At 39.6% G+C, this 20084-nt stretch overlaps 1 pseudogene; it reads right to left on the reverse strand.

Annotated features, from left to right (window-relative positions):
- Positions 1–5192: 5192 nt before the first annotated feature.
- Positions 5193–15891, reverse strand: LOC113306078 (annotated as a pseudogene).
- Between the last annotated feature and the right edge of the window lie 4193 nt (positions 15892–20084).

Raw genomic sequence — 20084 nt, forward strand, 5'->3', positions numbered from 1 at the left:
TGATTACAAGATTTGCATTTACTCATGCAGATCATAGCCACACATTTAAGCATCCTTTAGTATCACCTATTTCCACTAAGAATTATTGGCACCCTCCTTCATTGAATTGGTTAAAAATCAATGTTGATGCTTCTAACAATCCTAATTCTAATAATGTTGGTGTTTCTTTTGTGGTTCGCAATCACTCAAGAGAGTTCCTGAAAGCCATGGTCTGGACAATAAGAGTAAGAGATGTGGAACAAGCGGAGGCTCTAGCTCGGCTTATGGCTGTTCAATGGGTTATGCAGCAGAAGCTCAGTAAAGTAGTCCTGGAGGGGGATAAAAAAAGCAATATTGGAAGCCTTAAACAAGAGTCTACCGGATGCTGTCAGGTGGGAGGATCACAATATTCTGCTTGAATGTTTAAATCTAGTTAAGAGTCTTAATAAGTTTGAAATTATGTTTAGTCCTAGAGTTTGTAATAGGGTAGCTTATGCACTAGCTAAGTTTACTAGAATAAATAAATGTCGACAGTAGTTTTTAGAGCCTCCTAAGGTTATCATTCCTTTTCTGCTCAGAAATAAGTATGAAATGGTTGTTAATCAAGTAGAGGAATAAAATGCTGGTAATTATGCTCATAACATAATGTAAAATAGGAGTTTACTTGAGTTGGCTTAGTGTTGGCTTGTTGTGAGTTCTAGTCTATGTGTCAGTCAGATTCTAAGTGAAATCTTAGTATGTCTGTGGTGTTTACTTGAGTTGAATTGTGAGTCTTTTATAAATAAAATATTTATTTTTCTTCAAAAAAAAAGAGTTTGATCAAGGAGATTACCAGCTAGGAAAATACTTTGGAACTGAATTTCTTTCGATAAATTAATATAAAAACATTGCGGATTTAATGCACCAACTTCAAGAAAAAAACGAAAAATTAGTTATAAATTTGTAGTATTTTCTCTAATAGTTTATTTATCTACAAAAAATAAATACTGAAACCAATATGAACTAATTTTAGTATCATACTGCCTTTGCTTCAGGAAAAGTAATATTCTCACTTTTCATTTTTGCCTAAAAATAGCCCATATCGAAACAGTGAAAGTAAAATAAAATAAAATTGAGGCATAAAAAAGAATATATTAAATTCAGCTAAGACTACACGGGGGTATGTTACCCCATACACTCTTCAAACAACCATCTTTCATGTCCTACAAGAATCGGCCTCAATCTTGACTATCACGTCGATTTGTTATCTTTTCTGGATATTGTGGCTAGTTAAGAGTGGTGTGACAATTAGAAGCACACAAAACACTTGCAAGTATACAAGGCCAAGATTTGTAATAAAAGGGTGAGTAGGGGTTTGTCCACAGGGAGAGGAGCATACAAGAAGTCTTCCTAGGCTAACAATGGTGACAATGCACTATGGCAGTGAGCAAAGCAAGGTAAATCAGCAAAGAACCAACTAAGAAAAGAAAAACAGACAAGAACCAAGGCTTGGAAGCCAAGGGCAGAGTGAGGATTGTGCACTGACTTCAGTGCACAGAAGCTACAAAGTGCAAGAAAATAAAAGGCAAGAAAATTAACTGAGTTGAAAGCACACAGGACTGAAAATGCAAATTACTGAGAAGGGATTGGTGGTTAAGCCAAGGCTTAGGATCCACCTTGTGTCCTAATCAAATGACATGTTTCTAGGTTGTGTTTGCTCCTATGCATACATCTAGAAATGGAAGAATACCAAATTGCTCACTAGTCTGCCCCTAGCATTGGCTGTCTTTTGACAGTACAGCCAATCACAGGCTCTATGAGCATTGGTATCTCTCATTTGCTCAATCAAAACAAAGCAACAGGAGAACTATCCTAGCTTCTAGTCACATGACAGTGCACAAGGCTTCAGCTGAGCCTTGGCCTGATGCTGTTTAGCTCATGCTAAACATGATATAGCAACATACATACATTAATACAGATGATTCATACACAATTAACATTCAAGATAAAATTCTAAAAACACATGCAACATTAACCATCAACAGATAAGCAATTGAAATTGAAGTTCATTAAAATTTTGTGACAAATTCTCTACTGGCTAGTCCAGAGAGATACACAGTGTCTTTCACACACTCCACACAACACCAATTTATACCCAATTACCCATTTAGGGTTTTCCCCCAATTTTTCCCCAAAATCAGTAGAACTAGGGTTTGGTGAAATTGATTTACCTACTGTTGATGAGATACTCGCTCCATCTCGTCGACCCACTCTTCTCCTGCTTCTTCTCGTTCCTCTCATGCTCCAATTGATGCTTTAATCATCACTTATATCCCCAATTTCTCACCTAGGGTTTCAGTGAGCAGAGAGATGAGAAATTGAGGTTATTAGTGATGCTAAAGAGATGGTACGTGATGGTGATGATGGGCTTAGGTAGAGTAGAGTTGGGGAGAAAATAGTGGAGTGATTTGGGGTGAGGTGGTGGTGATGGAGACGGACATGGTGGTGGTACGGGGTATGGTGGTTCTGCAGAGGGGGGTGATGGAGGAGATGGGTTCGATGGAGAAAGGGGAAGGGTGCGTTTGTTTGAGGTCTAGGGTGTTTGGCACTTGGGTGTGAGGCGAGTGTATCGAGTTTGATGATCTGCGACGCTGAGCCGTGGGATAGGGAGATGAAAGATCAATCGGACGGTGATATGAAGTGAAGCTTGTAGCGACCGCTGGATTATATAATACAACAAAATCAACGGCGCCAGATGGAGTTAGGTGTTGTAGTGTTAGGCGGAGATATCCAACTTCGATGCACAGCAAGGGAGCGACCGTCGGATGCTTCTGAGAACTGATCTGACGGCTGAAGACGCAAGCGGGTATGGATTTGGGTTTTAGGCTTTTGGGTATAGAATATGGGTTTGGGAAATGAGTTTGGGCTTGGAAAACCTTGAGCCCACTTCTTCTTTAAGAACAACTTTCTTCTTCTTGAGCCCATTTCCAGCTTTTTGGACGTGCGCTCCATTCTTTGCGGCTTCCTTGCGTGATTTCTCCCGGCTTTTCACTACTTTTCCGCTCTTTTCGCTCCGCGACTCATCCGAACTTTATTTATTACCTAAAATGCAAAATTAATTAATAAAAATATTTATTCTTGAAAACAATGAAAATACAGAATATGGGATAAAATGTAGAATTAATGCATAAAATGAGTTAAATGCCAACAAAAAGGGATAAATATATACAATTTGGCACTCATCAAATACCCCCAAACCTGAATTTTACTTGTCCTCAAGTAAAACAAAACTAAGGAAATCCTAACTATACCACTGTCGCTGGTCTCTCGAATGCATTTAGCGTATGCACTAAGCCTTTTAAACCACTAAGTGTCCCTAGTGGACGAGTTGAAGTCTCGTGAAGGTTTGCTTAGAACGTACCTACAAAGTTCTAGGTCAAAATATAAGCTCAGATTCCATCAAAGTGACATGTGCAAAACAGTTAAGCTCACAGCAAAATGGAGATGTCAATCTAGCTATCGAAGGCACAATCCTAGCACTGATAACAAAAAACATGTGATAAGAGTGTAAAGTGTATCTACACATGTGTAAAGAAAGATCTGAAGTCATGACTACTAATCACCAAGAGATAGTTTCTCAGGCTAAGAACTGAGGTCGAAATCTAGCTAGCTGTCCGGACTTTACGAGAATTGTGAATGAGTTGGAGGTATTTCACAATTACTCGCGTTGTACATCAATGGCATACACCCTCCTTGCTTACAACAAAAAACAAAAGATGACTATTTACATGACTCTTATTTACATTGACTATCTCTTTTTATTTTTGGAACAAGAGAGATGGAATTGAAAATACTTGATTTTTTTTTTTTTGTATTTTTTTGATTTTTTTTTTTTTTTTTTTTTTTTTTTTTTGAATTTACATTTTTTTTTTTTTTTTTTTTTTTAACAGAAACACTTTTGATACATAACAAAAGGAAACAAAAGATTACATGACACTTTGCAAGAGGTAGCCCTTTTTGATGCACCCAGTTAAATTCGATGGTTGTCTTTCTTAATGTAACCTCCACCTTCTATCCCAACCAACCAAAGAACAAGCTAGTCAAGTTTCGTTCAGTATTCTAAAGTGATTGGCAATCGTAACTTCCTATCAAACACCTTGAAGATCGAGGCCATACATGTATTGGTAGATCGTGCGCGTGCAAATTTCTTATCACTATGTGAATTGTGCTAGAATCAGGGTGCCTAAATATCTAGACTAAGACTCCTAATAAAAATACATATTTGCACAAGAGTCAACATTTCAAGGTAAATGAGCTCCATTTTTATGATTTTTTCATTTTTTAATTTTTTTGAATTTTGATTTTTAATTTTTTTGGAATTTTTCAATTTTTTCAAAAAAAGAAGGAGTTCGTTTTCAATTATGCAAATTATCATGGTATCTACTTATACTACTATACCCCCAAACCTAAACTAAACATTGTCCTCAATGTTTCAAAATGGAAAGAATTATAAAACAATATGAAGAGGAACATGCTGAGTAGAGTAAAAGGAGAGAGAATACCCGATTGTACGGTGCAGCTCGATTAAAACTCCGTTATTCAAGGCAAAAATCCATCATATTAGCAGTCACAATGGATGAGCACAAAATATACACAAAGGAAATTTAACTAACACATTATCTACAAGAAAATTTGGTTTTTAATGGGATTGGACTTTTTGGAAAAAATTTGGTTTTGTTGGGAACATTTGGTTTTGATGGGAAAACGAAAAATTTTGGTTTTTAGGGAAATTTGGAAAACTTTTTGGTTATTTAGGGAAAGAGTGGACCAGTTTAGTCCACATAGACTGGGTCCTCCAGGTTGGTTGTTTCAATGTCGGGTGGAAATGGCTCAAGGAATGGCTTTAATCTCTGCCCGTTGACTTTGAAAACGTTCTTGTTGGAGACATCCTCCAGCTCTACAGCTCCATGAGGAAAAACTGTGCGTACTAGGTACGGACCCTTCCATCTGGAACGCAGTTTTCCTGGAAAAAGATGTAATCGGGAGTCATACAGCAAGACTTTCTGACCAGGAGTGAAGGATTTGCGCAGAATACGCTTGTCATGAAACATCTTCATCTTCTGCTTGTACAGCTTGGCACTGTCATAAGCCTCATTTCTCAATTCTTCCAACTCGTTGAGTTGAAGTTTCCTTTGAATTCCAGCTTCGTCCAGAGAAAAGTTCAGCTCTTTGATTGCCCAGTAGGCACGATGTTCTAATTCCACAGGTAGATGGCACGGCTTTCCATACACTAGACGATAGGGGGACATGCCAATTGGTGTCTTATAAGCTGTTCTATAGGCCCACAAAGCATCATTCAATCTCAATGACCAATCTTTCCTGGACGGGTTGACCGTCTTCTCCAGAATGTGCTTAATTTCCCTATTAGACACTTCCACTTGTCCACTAGTCTGAGGGTGGTACGGAGTAGCAACCTTGTGAGTTATGCCATACTTGCGTACTAAAGACTCAAAGTACTTGTTACGAAAATGTGAACCGCCGTCACTGATGATAGCTCTAGGGGTACCAAAACGTGCAAATATGTTCTCCTTTAGAAATGAAAGTACCACCTTGTGGTCATTTGTTCTGGTTGCTATGGCTTCTACCCCTTAGAAACGTAATCAACTGCGACTAGGATGTACAACTTGCTGTCAGACATGGGAAATGGACCCATGAAGTCTATCCCCCAAACATCAAAAATCTCCACAATCAAAATGGGGTTCAATGGCATCATGTTTCTCCTCGAAATGCTTCCTAGCTTTTGACAGCGTTCACAAGCAACACAATAATCATGGCAATCCTTGAACAATGATGGCCAATAGAATCCACACTGCAAGATCTTTGCAGCGTTTTCTTGGCACTGAAATGGCCTCCACATGCTTGGTCATGACAGAAAGATATCACATCTTTCTGTTCAGTGTTGGGGACACATCTCCTAATGATTTGGTCTGGACAGTACTTAAACAAATATGGGTCATCCCAAAGGAAATGTTTGACTTCAGCCAGGAATTTAGAGCGGTCTTGTCTCGACCAACGTGAGGGCATCCTACCTGTAGCGAGGTAGTTAACAATATCAGCAAACCAAGGAAGGTCTGAGATAGACATCAGCTGTTCATCTGGGAATGATTCTCTAATCAGCTCACATTCATCAATAGACTCTAAAGTTAATCTAGACAAATGATCAGCAACCACATTCTCACAACCTTTCTTATCACGGATTTCGAGATCGAATTCCTGTAATAAGAGTATCCATCGAATAAGGCGAGCTTTAGCATCCTTCTTGGAAAGAAGATACTTCAAAGCCGCATGGTCTGTGTATATGATGATCTTAGACCCTATCAGATAAGATCTAAACTTGTCTAATGCGAAAACGACGGCAAGCAATTCCTTCTCGGTAGTTGAATAATTGAGTTGGGCATCATTAAGGGTTTTGCTAGCATAGTATATCACATATGGTAGTCTATCAACTCGCTGTCCTAAAACAGCACCAACAGCATAATCAGAGGCATCACACATAAGTTCGAACGGAAGCTTCCAATCGGGTGGTCGGACTATAGGAGCGGTGGTGAGAAGGGTTTTTAATTCCTCCCATGCCTTCACACAAGCAGCATCGAAATTGAAGGCAACATCTTTGGAGAGAAGACTGCACAGAGGTCTGGAGATTTTGCTGAAATCTTTGATGAATCGCCGGTAAAAACCAGCATGACCTAGAAATGATCTGATCTCCTTCACAGAGCAAGGTTGTGGTAGATGTTGAATGAGGTCAACTTTAGCTTTATCCACTTCAATTCCTTTTCTGAGATGATGTGTCCTAGAACTATTCCTGAATTCACCATAAAATGGCATTTTTCCCAATTTAGAACAAGGTTCTTTTCTTTACATCTGGATATCACGAGGGCAAGATGCTTCAAACATTCGTCAAACGAGGAACCAAAAACAGAGAAATCATCCATAAAGATCTCGAGAAAACTATCTATCATGTCAGAAAAAATGCTCATCATGCAACGCTGAAAAGTAGCAGGTGCATTACACAACCCGAAGGGCATACGTCTATAAGCAAACGTCCCAAATGGACACGTGAATGTAGTTTTTTCCTGATCTTCCGGAGCAATGTGAATTTGGTTATAACCGGAAAAGCCATCTAGAAAACAGTAGTGACTGTGTCCAGACACACGTTCTAGCATTTGGTCAATGAAAGGGAGCGGGAAGTGATCCTTCCTTGTTACTGTGTTCAACTTCCTGTAGTCGATGCATACTCGCCATCCTGTGGTTGTACGAGTAGGGACTAATTCATTCTTGTCGTTCTGAACAACAGTAATGCCTGACTTCTTAGGCACAACTTGAATGGGACTAACCCATTTGCTATCGGGAATTGGGTATATGATACCCATCAAGTAGTTTCAGGATCTCTCCTTTGACTACATCTCTCATGTTAGGATTAAGTCTCCTTTGCATTTCCCTCGATGGTTTGGCATTCTCTTCAAGGTTAATGTGGTGCATGCAAATGGTGGGACTAATTCCTTTGAGATCTGAGATGGTCCATCCTAAGGCCTCTTTGTGTTCCTTAAGTACTTCTAAAAGCTTACTTTCCTGTTCCGTGTCTAAACATGATGAAATAATGACAGGTAAAGTATCAGAAGAACCTAGGAATGCGTACTTCAACGTACTAGGCAATGTTTTCAATTCAAGCTTGGGTGGCTCAACAATGGATGGAATAAGCTTGGAATCAGAGAGTAGGGGTGGTTCCACTTCATATTTCCTTTCAGTGACGTCCATTTGAGGTACAGATTCGAGCAGAGATAGGACGTCACTACAGTATGCATCATCATAGGAATCAGGGTTAAAGTTCTCCATACATGCTTGAAAGGGGTCGACGGATAGAATGTTAGTCAACGAATCTTGCATTAATCCTTCAATCATATTAACTTCATGCACATCATCATCATCAAGATTCACAGGTTGTTGACTAATATCGAACACATTCAATTCTACCGTCATGTTACCAAAAGACAGTTTTAACACTCCATTCCGACAGTTGATGATCGCGTTGGACGTAGCCAAGAAAGGACGTCCTAAGATGACAGGAATGTGACAGTCTGGGTTTTGTACAGGTTGAGTGTCTAAGACAATGAAGTCTACGGGAAAATAGAATTTGTCAACCTTGATCAAAACATCTTCGACCACTCCACGAGGAATCTTGACAGATCGGTCTGCCAGTGTAGAGTGATAGATGTTGGTTTCAACTCCCCAAGACCTAACTGCTCATAAACAGAATATGGCAGTAGGTTAACACTTGCACCTAGGTCTAATAACGCTTTATTGACCGTGTGTTCTCCTATAGTGCAAGAAATTGTTGGACATCCTGGATCCCTAAACTTGGGTGGAGTTTTGTTCAGAATGATGGAACTCACCTGCTCAGCTAAGAAAGCACGTTTTTGCACATTGAGCTTGCGCTTTTGAGTACACAAGTCTTTGAGGAATTTGGCATAAGCAGGGATTTGCTTGATTGCTTCAAGAAAAGGAATGTTGATGTTGACTCTCTTGAACAGATCTAACATCTCATTGTAATGGGTACTTTTCTGTTGATAGATCAATCTTTGAGGAAATGGAGCAACAGGAAGATGAGTTGGCAAAGGGACATTCACAGCAGTAGAATTGTCAGATTTTCCAACTTGCTCAGATTCTTTGGTTTTCTGGGGTTGTGGAGACAGCGTGGAATTTGTATCAGATTCATTAGGTTCGCCCACGTTGTTCTCGATGACTTTACCACTTCGGAGGGTGGTAATGGCATGGATTTGATCAGGTGAGGTTTCAGTGCAGGATGTTGTGCCTGTTTGAAATATCCTCTTTGGATTTTGTTGGGGTTGGCTCGGAAGTTTACCCTTTTCTCTCTCACACATTTGATCCATCTTTTGATCTAGATTTTTCTGACTTTGCATCAAACTCTGGAACATTTCCTCTAGGTGGATAATCTCTTGTCGGTATTGTGTTGAGGATATGATTGTTGTTGAGAGTTTGATTGTTGTTGAGGGTTTCTCGGGTGTTGATAACCTTGATTGTTCTGATATCCCTGATTGTTTTGATAGCTCTGATTGGGTTGAGATGGTCCTCCTTGAGTGGGTCCTTTTGACCATGAAAAGTTAGGGTGGTTTCTCCATCCTGGATTGTAGGTCTGTGAATAAGGGTTATGCTCTGGTTTTTGAAACATGGCATGTGCCTGTTCAAGCCTAGACTCCTGGACTGCAAGCAAATCTGGACAATTTTGGAATTGATGGTTGGGGTCGTTACAAGCAGCACAAACAGACGAAGCGACATGTTCTCGGAGAGTAGTGGTGGAAGGTTTTGAATTTTTATGTAGTTCTAACTCTTCTAATCTCCTAACTATTGATGCCATGTTTGCTCTACCCTCAAAATCCGCTTCAATCCTAAAAGCCTTTGCTTCGGATGTAGTCTTTCTGGTTTCACGGATGGATTCCCACTGTTGCGTCTTTTCAGCTACTTCAATCAAGAAGTCCCAAGACGCGTCAGCAGTTTTATCTACGAATAGACCATTACACATCGACTCAACCGTTGTTCGGGTGGACACATCTAGACCTTCATACAAAATTTGCACAAGTCTCCATTTTTCAAAACCATGATGGGGACATTGGAGCAATAATTCATTGAATCTCTCCAGGTATCTAGCTAAGGTCTCACCTTCTAATTGCACAAAGCTATTCAGACTTTGACGAATTGTCGCAGTCTTGTGGTTCGGGAAAAACTTTTTGAAAAACTCCTTTATGAGGTCATCCCATGTCATGATGGATTGAGGCTGTAAAGCATAGAGCCAGGCCTTTGCCTTATCTTTCAGGGAGAAAGGAAAAAGCCTTAACTTCAGGGTTTCGTCGGTCATTTGAGTGAAACGCAGAGTTCCACAAATTTCCTCGAATTCTCTCACGTGGTGGTACGGGTTTTCATTCTCAACACCTCTAAAAATAGGAAGCATCTGTATTGTGCTTGATTTCAGCTCATAATGGCCATTAGCCTCGGGCAGCAAATACAAGAAGGTTGACTGGCTCTAGTTGGGTACATATAATCCTTGAGGGTACGGGGTTCTCCCATTGTTTCTGGTTGATCTGGACTGTCTCCCTCAGAACTTAGAATTTCGATAGGTTCGTCTGGGTTAATTCTAACAAGTCTGTTTGTCTGGTCTCTGTAGGTCACAATCATGTCCTAGTAGGTACCTTAACTAACATGTTGGTCAGACAGAGCAATCGGAAACAATTTGGCCCACAAGGGTTATGAAGATTTGGTTTTGAATGGGTTTTGGTTTAAAGAAGGGGTTTTGTTTTTGGTTTAAAAAATTTGGGCTTTGGAAAAAAAATTTTGAACTAAACCTAGCATAAATTATCACAACTCATAAAAGAAAATAAAAACAATAATAATAATTAAACAAACCCATAAAAGAAAAAAAAAATAAAGAAAAATAAAGAAAACAAAAAAAATAATTACAGTCCCAAATATAAAAAAAGAAAAAGAAAATAAAAATTATTACAATCCCAAATAAATAATTAAATTTATTACAAGCCCAAATTTGAATTTAAATGAGGCCCAAGTGGGTTAACTCATGGGTTAGGCTTACTTGTTTTTGGAGGGAAGCCCAAAAATAGGCTTTTTAGTCCCCTTTTAGTTGCACAGCCCAGTTGGGCTTTAGGATCGTCCTAAGCAGCTCACGTCCAAGCCCAGCAGCAGCAGCGAGCCCAAGAGCAGAAGTTGCAAGCCCAGCAGAAGTTGCAAGCCCAAGAAGTTTGAGGTTACTGAGCCCAGCTCAGTTGGTTCAAGCCCAGCAACAAAGGTTGGACAGCCCAGCAGCAGAGGTTGCACAAGCCCAGTTGACAGCTTGGCAGCCCAGTTGGCTTGGCAGCAGCTTGGCAGCAGCAACACAGCAGCTTGGCAGCAAGCAAAAGCAACAACAACAGCAGCAGCAGCAGCTTGGCAGCAACAGCAGCAGCAGACTTTGAAACTTCAAAAATATGGCAGCCAGCTCCCCGGCAGCGGCGCCAAAAACTTGGTGTGAAATTAGAAGCACACAAAACACTTGCAAGTATACAAGGCCAAGATTTGTAATAAAAGGGTGAGTAGGGGTTTGTCCACAGGGAGAGGAGCATACAAGAAGTTTCCTAGCTAACAATGTGATGCAGATGGCAGAGTCAGAACAAGGTAATAGCAAGAACCACAGAAGAAAAGCAACAGAACCAAGGCTTGGAAGCCAAGGGCAGAGTGAGATTGTGCACTGACTTCAGTGCACAGAAGCTACAAAGTGCAAGAAAATAAAAGGCAAGAAAATTAACTGAGTTGCAAACACACAGGACTGAAAATTAAGTTACTGAGAAGGGATTGGTGGTTAAGCCAAGGCTTAGGATCCACCTTGTGTCCTAATCAAATGACATGTTTCTAGGTTTGTTTGTTCCTATGCATACATCTAGAAATGGAAGAATACCAATTGCTCACTAGTCTGCCCCTAGCATTGGCTGTCTTTTGACAGTACAGCCAATCACAGGCTCTATGAGCATTGGTATCTCTCATTTGCTCAATCAAAACAACAAGGAACTATCCTAGCTTCTAGTCACTTGACAGTGCACAAGGCTTCACTGAGCCTTGGCCTGATGCTGATTAGCTCATGCTAACATGATAGCAATACATTAAACAGATGATTCATACACAACTAGCACATTTGAGATAACTAAAAATATGCAATTTTCAACTTAACCGATAAGCACTGAAATTGAAATTCATAAAAATTTTGTGCAAATTCTCTACTGGCTAGTCCAGAGAGATACACAGTGTCTTTCACACACTCCACACAACACCAATTTATACCCAATTACCCATTTAGGGTTTTCCCCCAATTTTTCCCCAAAATCAGTAGAACTAGGGTTTGGTGAAATTGATTTACCTACTGTTGATGAGATACTCGCTCCATCTCGTCGACCCACTCTTCTCCTGCTTCTTCTCGTTCCTCTCATGCTCCAATTGATGCTTTAATCATCACTTATATCCCCAATTTCTCACCTAGGGTTTCAGTGAGCAGAGAGATGAGAAATTGAGGTTATTAGTGATGCTAAAGAGATGGTACGTGATGGTGATGATGGGCTTAGGTAGAGTAGAGTTGGGGAGAAAATAGTGGAGTGATTTGGGGTGAGGTGGTGGTGATGGAGACGGACATGGTGGTGGTACGGGGTATGGTGGTTCTGCAGAGGGGGGTGATGGAGGAGATGGGTTCGATGGAGAAAGGGGAAGGGTGCGTTTGTTTGAGGTCTAGGGTGTTCGGCACTTGGGTGTGAGGCGAGTGTATCGAGTTTGATGATCTGCGACGCTGAGCCGTGGGATAGGGAGATGAAAGATCAATCGGACGGTGATATGAAGTGAAGCTTGTAGCGACCGCTGGATTATATAATACAACAAAATCAACAACGCCAGATGGAGTTAGGTGTTGTAGTGTTAGGCGGAGATATCCAACTTCGATGCACAGCAAGGGAGCGACCGTCGGATGCTTCTGAGAACTGATCTGACGGCTGAAGACGCAAGCGGGTATGGATTTGGGTTTTAGGCTTTTGGGTATAGAATATGGGTTTGGGAAATGAGTTTGGGCTTGGAAAACCTTGAGCCCACTTCTTCTTTAAGAACAACTTTCTTCTTCTTGAGCCCATTTCCAGCTTTTTGGACGTGCGCTCCATTCTTTGCGGCTTCCTTGCGTGATTTCTCCCGGCTTTTCACTACTTTTCCGCTCTTTTCGCTCCGCGACTCATCCGAACTTTATTTATTACCTAAAAATGCAAAATTAATTAATAAAAATATTTATTCTTGAAAACAATGAAAATACAGAATATGGGATAAAATGTAGAATTAATGCATAAAAGATGAGTTAAATGCCAACAAAAAGGGATAAATATATACAATATTTGGCACTCATCAAAGAGTGACCTAATATACAACATAAAGTAGATAACTTCAGAGGAAATTTTAGCTAGGGATTACAGCAGCAACAAGAATGCTCATGGGATGTGGAATCCCTACCACATATACTCCCGGGTGATTCGTGATCTTATAACTAGTTAGTAGGAACCAAAACAATAGCGACAATCTCATTCGGCTGGCCACCCCTATCATAGATTGGATAAAGATCAACATTGATGGCTGCAAGAGGACATCAGATATGGAGGGTGTTGGATTCATCTGCAGGGACTTTGAGGCAAAAAACTGTGACGACAACGGCGTAACCACTAGGAATCACGACTACTTTAATAGCTGAAACTTGGGCCTTGCTGCTAACATCTAGAACCGCTACAAAAAAGCAATGGTCAAAAGTTCTTTTTTAAACAAATTCCGAAAATCTTCTTCGTTTCATGACCTATCCTGCTACACCGCCCTGGTGTATCTCTGATATGATCAGAGGCGGAACTAGGTTATGACTTACCCAAGCTCAAGCCACCCTTAAATCCCCCCCAAAAAAAATTATATCCCTTTTAAAGTTGGGTTGACACAACAAGCCTAAACTATAAGCTTAAGCCAGGGTGAAAAGTGGTCAAGCTAGGACTGATAGCCAAGTCTAGTTCCACTAGTGGATATGATCGATGAACTAAAGAGAAGAACGCGACAAACACCGCATTCTGCTACCCAACACAACTACAGGGAAGGAAATCATGTGGCAGATGGAAGTCAAACTGAAATCTATCGACAAAAATCTGGGGCCAGACAATCCCAAATATTACTAATCATATTATTTTTCATGACTTTACAGGGTATTAAACACCCACACATAACTGTAATCTAGTTTTAGTTCTTTGATAAATGCATGTTTAAAATAAATAAGGAAAAGAAAACTCGTAGAGCCATTTATTACTATTTGGTTTAAGAAATTGGTTGTTATATGATCCCAGATTTTTGCCGAGAAGATTCCTTATTGATTGTCGCTTCCTGCATAATTGTCTAACCCGCTTGTTGCTTGATTGGTTTCCCTGTATTTATAGTGGAGAGTGCATTGTGGGATTTCACGAATTACATAGTTAATATCTGATATCAAAAATGTTGTGATACCGAGATGTTGTGCCATTGAGATGATTGTTGATGTCGTTAAATCTCTGCATATAAATCCCTCTATAACAGGTTCGGCCCTGTCCGTGTTTATTTTAATCCAATCTATGTTGGGACCAAGGAGGAAACCAAACCACAAAAATTATGGTTGAAGTACGAATCGGGCGTTTGTTGTTTACTGTTGGTTGCATGTCAGAAAGATGCAGAGGTAGGACACTGTTTTCCCGAGTGAATTCTTGTGTGACTGGGCGATAATTTCCGAACTATTGAGGTATTTAACAATAAGCAAAATCATTTTCTAGCTAACCGTTGGGACATAAAACAACAACAATATACTATGGTTATGTCAGAGGGGTTCTTAAGTCGTAAGAGTCGAGGGATTGTAGTCGAATGGGTGATTTGGATAGGTTGTCCATTGTTGGTGGACCCTCAGACATAAAAAGTAGAAGGTGTTTGGTGGATTCAAGGTCTAAGTCAGAGTGTAATGGAGAGGAAGAGTGGGACGATTGAGGCAGAAAACCGTGATTTAAAGTCTCGTTCGTCTCTCTCGGCTCGAAAACAAGGATCGCTGTAGGGGATTTAGACATGACAGAGGATTTAATCCTCGCTGGAACAAATAAATATGCGAGGATCCAATCCACATTTATTGACTAATAAAATATATTATGAAAGGATTTTGGCCCACTTATATCTTATAAAATCTTATAAAATAAATAATAATATATTTGAGCGACTCGACAAGTCTTCTTTCCCTCCTTCGCCACTACACTCAGACCTTCCTCCTTGATGATGTGGCGACACTGTTAAACTCACCACATCCTATTTCCACTAAACTCAGCCTAAGTGGTACCACGGGCATAAGTGTGAGAAAGCTAATGTCGTTTGAATTACAGACTTAAACTTTCTCTCTCTCTCAGGTGTTTATAACATTTCAAAACACGCTACCTTCACAACAGGTGACTAACGTACATTTTAACCGTCACCTGCAGTTACCACACACACACACTTTTCGCACAAGTTTAAGACGGTTTCCTGACCCCCCCCCCCCCCCCCCCCCCCCCAAAAGAACAGGGTCTATGCAGAGGCAAATACACTGAGCTTGTACCTTAAGGCTGAAAACCTACTGCTGGATAAGCCTTTGGTTAAGATATCTGCTATTTGATCTTGTTTTGAGAGAAAACGAACATTCAGAGCTTTTGCTGCAACTAACTCCCTGACATAGCAAAATGCAATCTCTATATGCTTCATTATGTGATGGAAAATTGGATTTGCTATAAAATATATGGCTCCCATATTATCACACCACATAACTGGTACTCTTGGAGAAGAAAACTGCAACTCATGAAGTAAGGACTGCACCCATACTAGTTCTGAAGTAGCATCTGCTAGAGCACGATATTCTGCTTTTGTGCTAGATCTGGAAACTGTCTTCTGCTTTCTAGAGCACCATGAAATAAGATTAGGACCCAGAAATAGTGTCATGCCACCAGTAGATCTTCTATCAGTGATATCACCAGCCCAATCAACATATGAGTAAGCTTGAAGTTGAAGAGAAATAGACCTTTTAAATTGCAAACCATGAGAGATAGTGCCTTTTAAATACCTTAGTATCCTTTTCACAGCTGACCAGTCTGCATCAGATGGATTATGCATATGTTGACAAGCTTTATTAACAGTATAAGAGATATCAAGTCTTGTAATGGTTGCATATTGAAGTGCACCAACTGTGCTTCTATAGAGAATTGGATCTTCAAATGGAGAAGAATTCATCACAGAAGTTGTTGTAGAAATAGGAGTTGCACATCTAGAAGCATTATCCATTTTAGTCTTGATTAGAAGATTAGAGACATATTGTGCTTGTGAGAGTAAGATACCTGCTGAATTCTGTATAGCTTGAATGCCTAAGAAAAAGTGCAAGAGACCCAAATTCTTAATGGCAAATTCTCTGCCTAAATAGCAATCAATGAATCTATGTCAGTGGAAGAACTCCCTGTCATCAAAATATCATCCACATAGATTAAAATGTAAAGCACTGAAGTAGATGTCACTCTGAAGAAAAGTGAAGTGTCAGTCTTAGAAGAAGAAAATCCATTCTTAACCAGAAACTGACTCAATCTCTCAAACAAAGCCCTTGGGGCTTGTTTCAAACCATATAGAGACTTTTGAATCTTGCACACATGACTGGGAAGCAACTTATCTGTGTAACCTGGCGGTTGAATCATAAAGACATCTTCAGATAAGTCACCATGTAGAAAAGCATTCTTCACATCTAGTTATCTTATCTGCCAGTTCTTGTAAAGAGATGTAGAAAGAATAATCCTCACAGTAGTAGGCTTGACTACAGGGCTAAATGTATCTTGATAATCAATTCCTTCTACTTGATTGTAGCCTTTGGCCACCAGTCTTTCCTTATACCTTTCAATAGAACCATTTGCTCTTCTTTTTATTCTAAAAATCCACTTGCAACCAATCACATTTTGTCCTGCAATTGCTTGTACCAGTTTCCAAGTACCATTCTGCAACAGAGCAGTGATTTCTTCATCCATAGCTGCTCTCCAATTTGGATCCTTACAAGCTTCAGTATAACAGGTTAGAACTGCAATATCTTCACACACAGACTGAACTTCTGAAGCATAAATTCTTGGTTTGGATCTGGTAATGCCCATTTTACCTTTAGTGTTCATAGGATGAGCATTAGTAACAACAGAAGGAGGAGTAGGTGACTCAGTAGCAGGTGCAGGTGATGAGATATCAGCTTCATTAGAAATAGGTTGCAATGTAGTAGCTGGTAATGACTCAGTAGCAGGTGCAGTTGATGAAGTAACATCCATAGTTGGCAGAGCAACAGGAATAGAATCAAAGACCAATATAGAAGCATAAGGAAAAACTGTTTCATCAAACTGTACATCCCTTGAGATAATTATTTTATTTGTATGTGGATTAAATCACCTATACCCCTTGTGCATAAGAATGTAACCAAGGAATATACACCTTACTGATCTTGGCTCCAACTTGTGATGATTAAATTTTCTGAGACAAGGATAACAAGCACTGCCAAATGTGTGTAATAACAGATAGTCTGGTTTGACTTGAAACAAGTATTCTGAAGGTGACAAGTCTTGGAGTTTTGGTGTTGGAAGTCTGTTAATCAAGAAATTTGTTGTCTCAAAAGCATATGACCAGAAAGCTAAAGGCAAAGAGGCATGATTAAGTAAGGCCAATCCTGTTTCAACTATGTGTCTATGTATTCTCTCAACTGTTCCATTTTGAGCATGAGCATGAGGAAAAGACACTCTATGACCAATGCCACATTTATCCAAATAAAAAGAAACAGTTCTGTATTCACCTCCCCAATCAGACTGAACAAACTTAATTCTTTTATTAAGTTGATTTTACACAAATGCTTTGAATTTCACAAATGTTTCAAGTACTTCAGATTTATTCGCTAATGGATACAACCACGTAAATCTACTAAAGGAGTCTATAAAAGAGACATAATATTTGTAACCATTAATAGAGCACAATGGTGAGACCTATACATCTGAGTAAATCAAATCTAAAGGACCATACTCATTATTTGTAGAACTAAGTGGATAAGGTAGAGCATGACTTTTTGTTGATTGACAGGATGGACAAATAGTAGAGGATAAATGAGAATCAATAACCTCATCTACTGAAGTGAGAACATGCTTGAGAGTCTGATAAGATGGATGTCCAAGTTTGTTGTGCCAACTTGTTGATGAAGAAATCCTAGAAGACAATGCTTTCTTGAGCTGAGCAGAAGTGAAGTCCATGTGATAGAGACCATCGTTAATAGTACCATGAAGGAGCACCTTGTGTGTAACCATATCCTTTATAAGAAATTTATCAAAATAGAATTCAAAATAGCAGTTATTTTCTTTGGTGAATTGAAGAACAGATATCAAGTTCTTGGTAATAGATGGTACATGAATCACATTAGAAATAGTAAATTGAACAGAATTATTGGTGAATGTGGAAGAACCAATATGAGAAATATTCAAACCTGATCCATTGCCAACTTTGACCTAAGGGTGCACACGGTACGGTTCGGCTCGGTTCTTGCCGAGGCCGAGTACCTGTACCTCCCTAGGATCGGTACGAAGATTTTGGACCGGTACCGTGTACCTCGATTCCGGTACCATTCGGTTCCGGAACCAAGGGGGAATACGAAACTGCAAGCAGGATTTGTTTTTCACTCCATTAATTATTCAGAGCTTAACATCACTTCAAATGAATAGTGAGCTAATCCTCCTGTACCAGCAAATATGGTTTTCCCTTTTCTACCTATTCTCAAAATTTGAATTAGAAGTAAACAAATTAATTCTTATTGTATACTCAGCTTAAAGAAACCACGGAAACATAAATATTGTATGAAATAAAGCCTATGTCAGATCAACTCAAAATTGATCATGTTTGTAATCTAACGGTACCTTATTGAATGACTCTGATCAAACACAGGACTTTGCTGCTGCTGCCTTGTTCCTAACACTCACCTGTGAATTTCAAGCCAAGGACGAATTATTTCCTATACTTAAAAATGAAGAGAATGTTTTGCAATAGTTCATGAATAGATGTAGATACAACTACAATTTCAAACTTACAGAAAACCACGTACCGGAACTGGTTTTGTTGTTCGTGGATCGAGAGGTGGATAAGTAACTGGTGTTGTTGTCCGTGGAGTTGTGATTCTTGTGAAGTAAAGAAACGAATCACCAAGAGCGAATACGAATCAGAGAATCAGAGTTCTTCTGAGTTCTCCATCTCAGTGAGAAAACGAAGAAAAAAAAACGAAAAATGAAAACCCTAGCGTTAAGGTTGTATATATACCCCTCCTTAATCTAACGGCTATTATTACTCTACTATCCCTAAATCTAATGGCTACAAATGGTCGGTTCTTTCAGTCCGGACGGTACGGGACTTGGGCAGGACCATTGACCTGTACCTCCTCAGCCTCGGTTCCTACTTTTTGGACCGGTACCTGTACCCCCTTCCTCGGTTCGGGACAAAAACAGGTACGGTTCCGGGACGATTTCTCGGTCCGGTTCGGTTCTTGTGCACCCTTACTTTGACATGATCAGAAACTTGATATTCTGAATGCATATTAAGATTGGAAAGATATGAAGTAATGTGATGAGTAGCTCCAGAATCAAGGACCCAGCTAGATTATGAAGAAGTACCTTCCTCATTGTAAACTGGAAAAGCCTCAGGTTCAGGGCACCAATAATCCTCAAAGTCATCACCATATGAATCATAAGAAGTATGATATGCTTGCAGCATTGGGTGATCAGTTGACATAAATCTATATCTGCAGTCAGGAGCTAAATGTCCTGGTTTCTTGCAGAATTGACATTCAACATAATAGTCATACTTTGGTGTAGGAGGATAAAAGTTGTTTGAGCCACCAGTGTGACCAAATCTTCCACCATGAAAATTTCTACCTCCTCTAAAGTTTCTACCACCACCATTTCTATTTCCTCTAAAGCCAGAATAGTTATGCCTTCCAAAATTACCATGATTTGAATTATTGTGCCAAGAAGAATAACCAAAATTGTTTGGATATGATGTACCTGAATGTTGTGGGTAATCATTGTGTGGATAAGCAGGTGCACCATCATCTAGATGATGTGAATTGATGTTGTTGCGGTTGTGAAACATTTGCAGAAGCAGTAGTAAGATCCACCTTAGATTCAACAACAACTCTAGCTTCTTCAGATAACAACAATCCAAGAAGTTCTGAGGAAGTAATGAGATTATCATTCTTCAACTGTTGAGTACAGACTGATGTTTTGAAAGCATTAAACTCAGACGGTAAGCCTTGTAGAATATCAATTACCAAGTCTTCATCAGATATTACTCTACCAATTTGAGCTAATTGATGTGAAATTGAACGTGCTTTATTGAAATAAACTAACACCGAGTCTGAGCTCTTCTTCAAGCTAATCAAATCAGTCTTAAGTTGTAACAAACGAGATTTAGTAGACGAATTATAATTT

Source organism: Papaver somniferum, chromosome 8 (assembly GCF_003573695.1).
Source record: "Papaver somniferum cultivar HN1 chromosome 8, ASM357369v1, whole genome shotgun sequence".
NCBI lineage: Eukaryota > Viridiplantae > Streptophyta > Magnoliopsida > Ranunculales > Papaveraceae > Papaver > Papaver somniferum.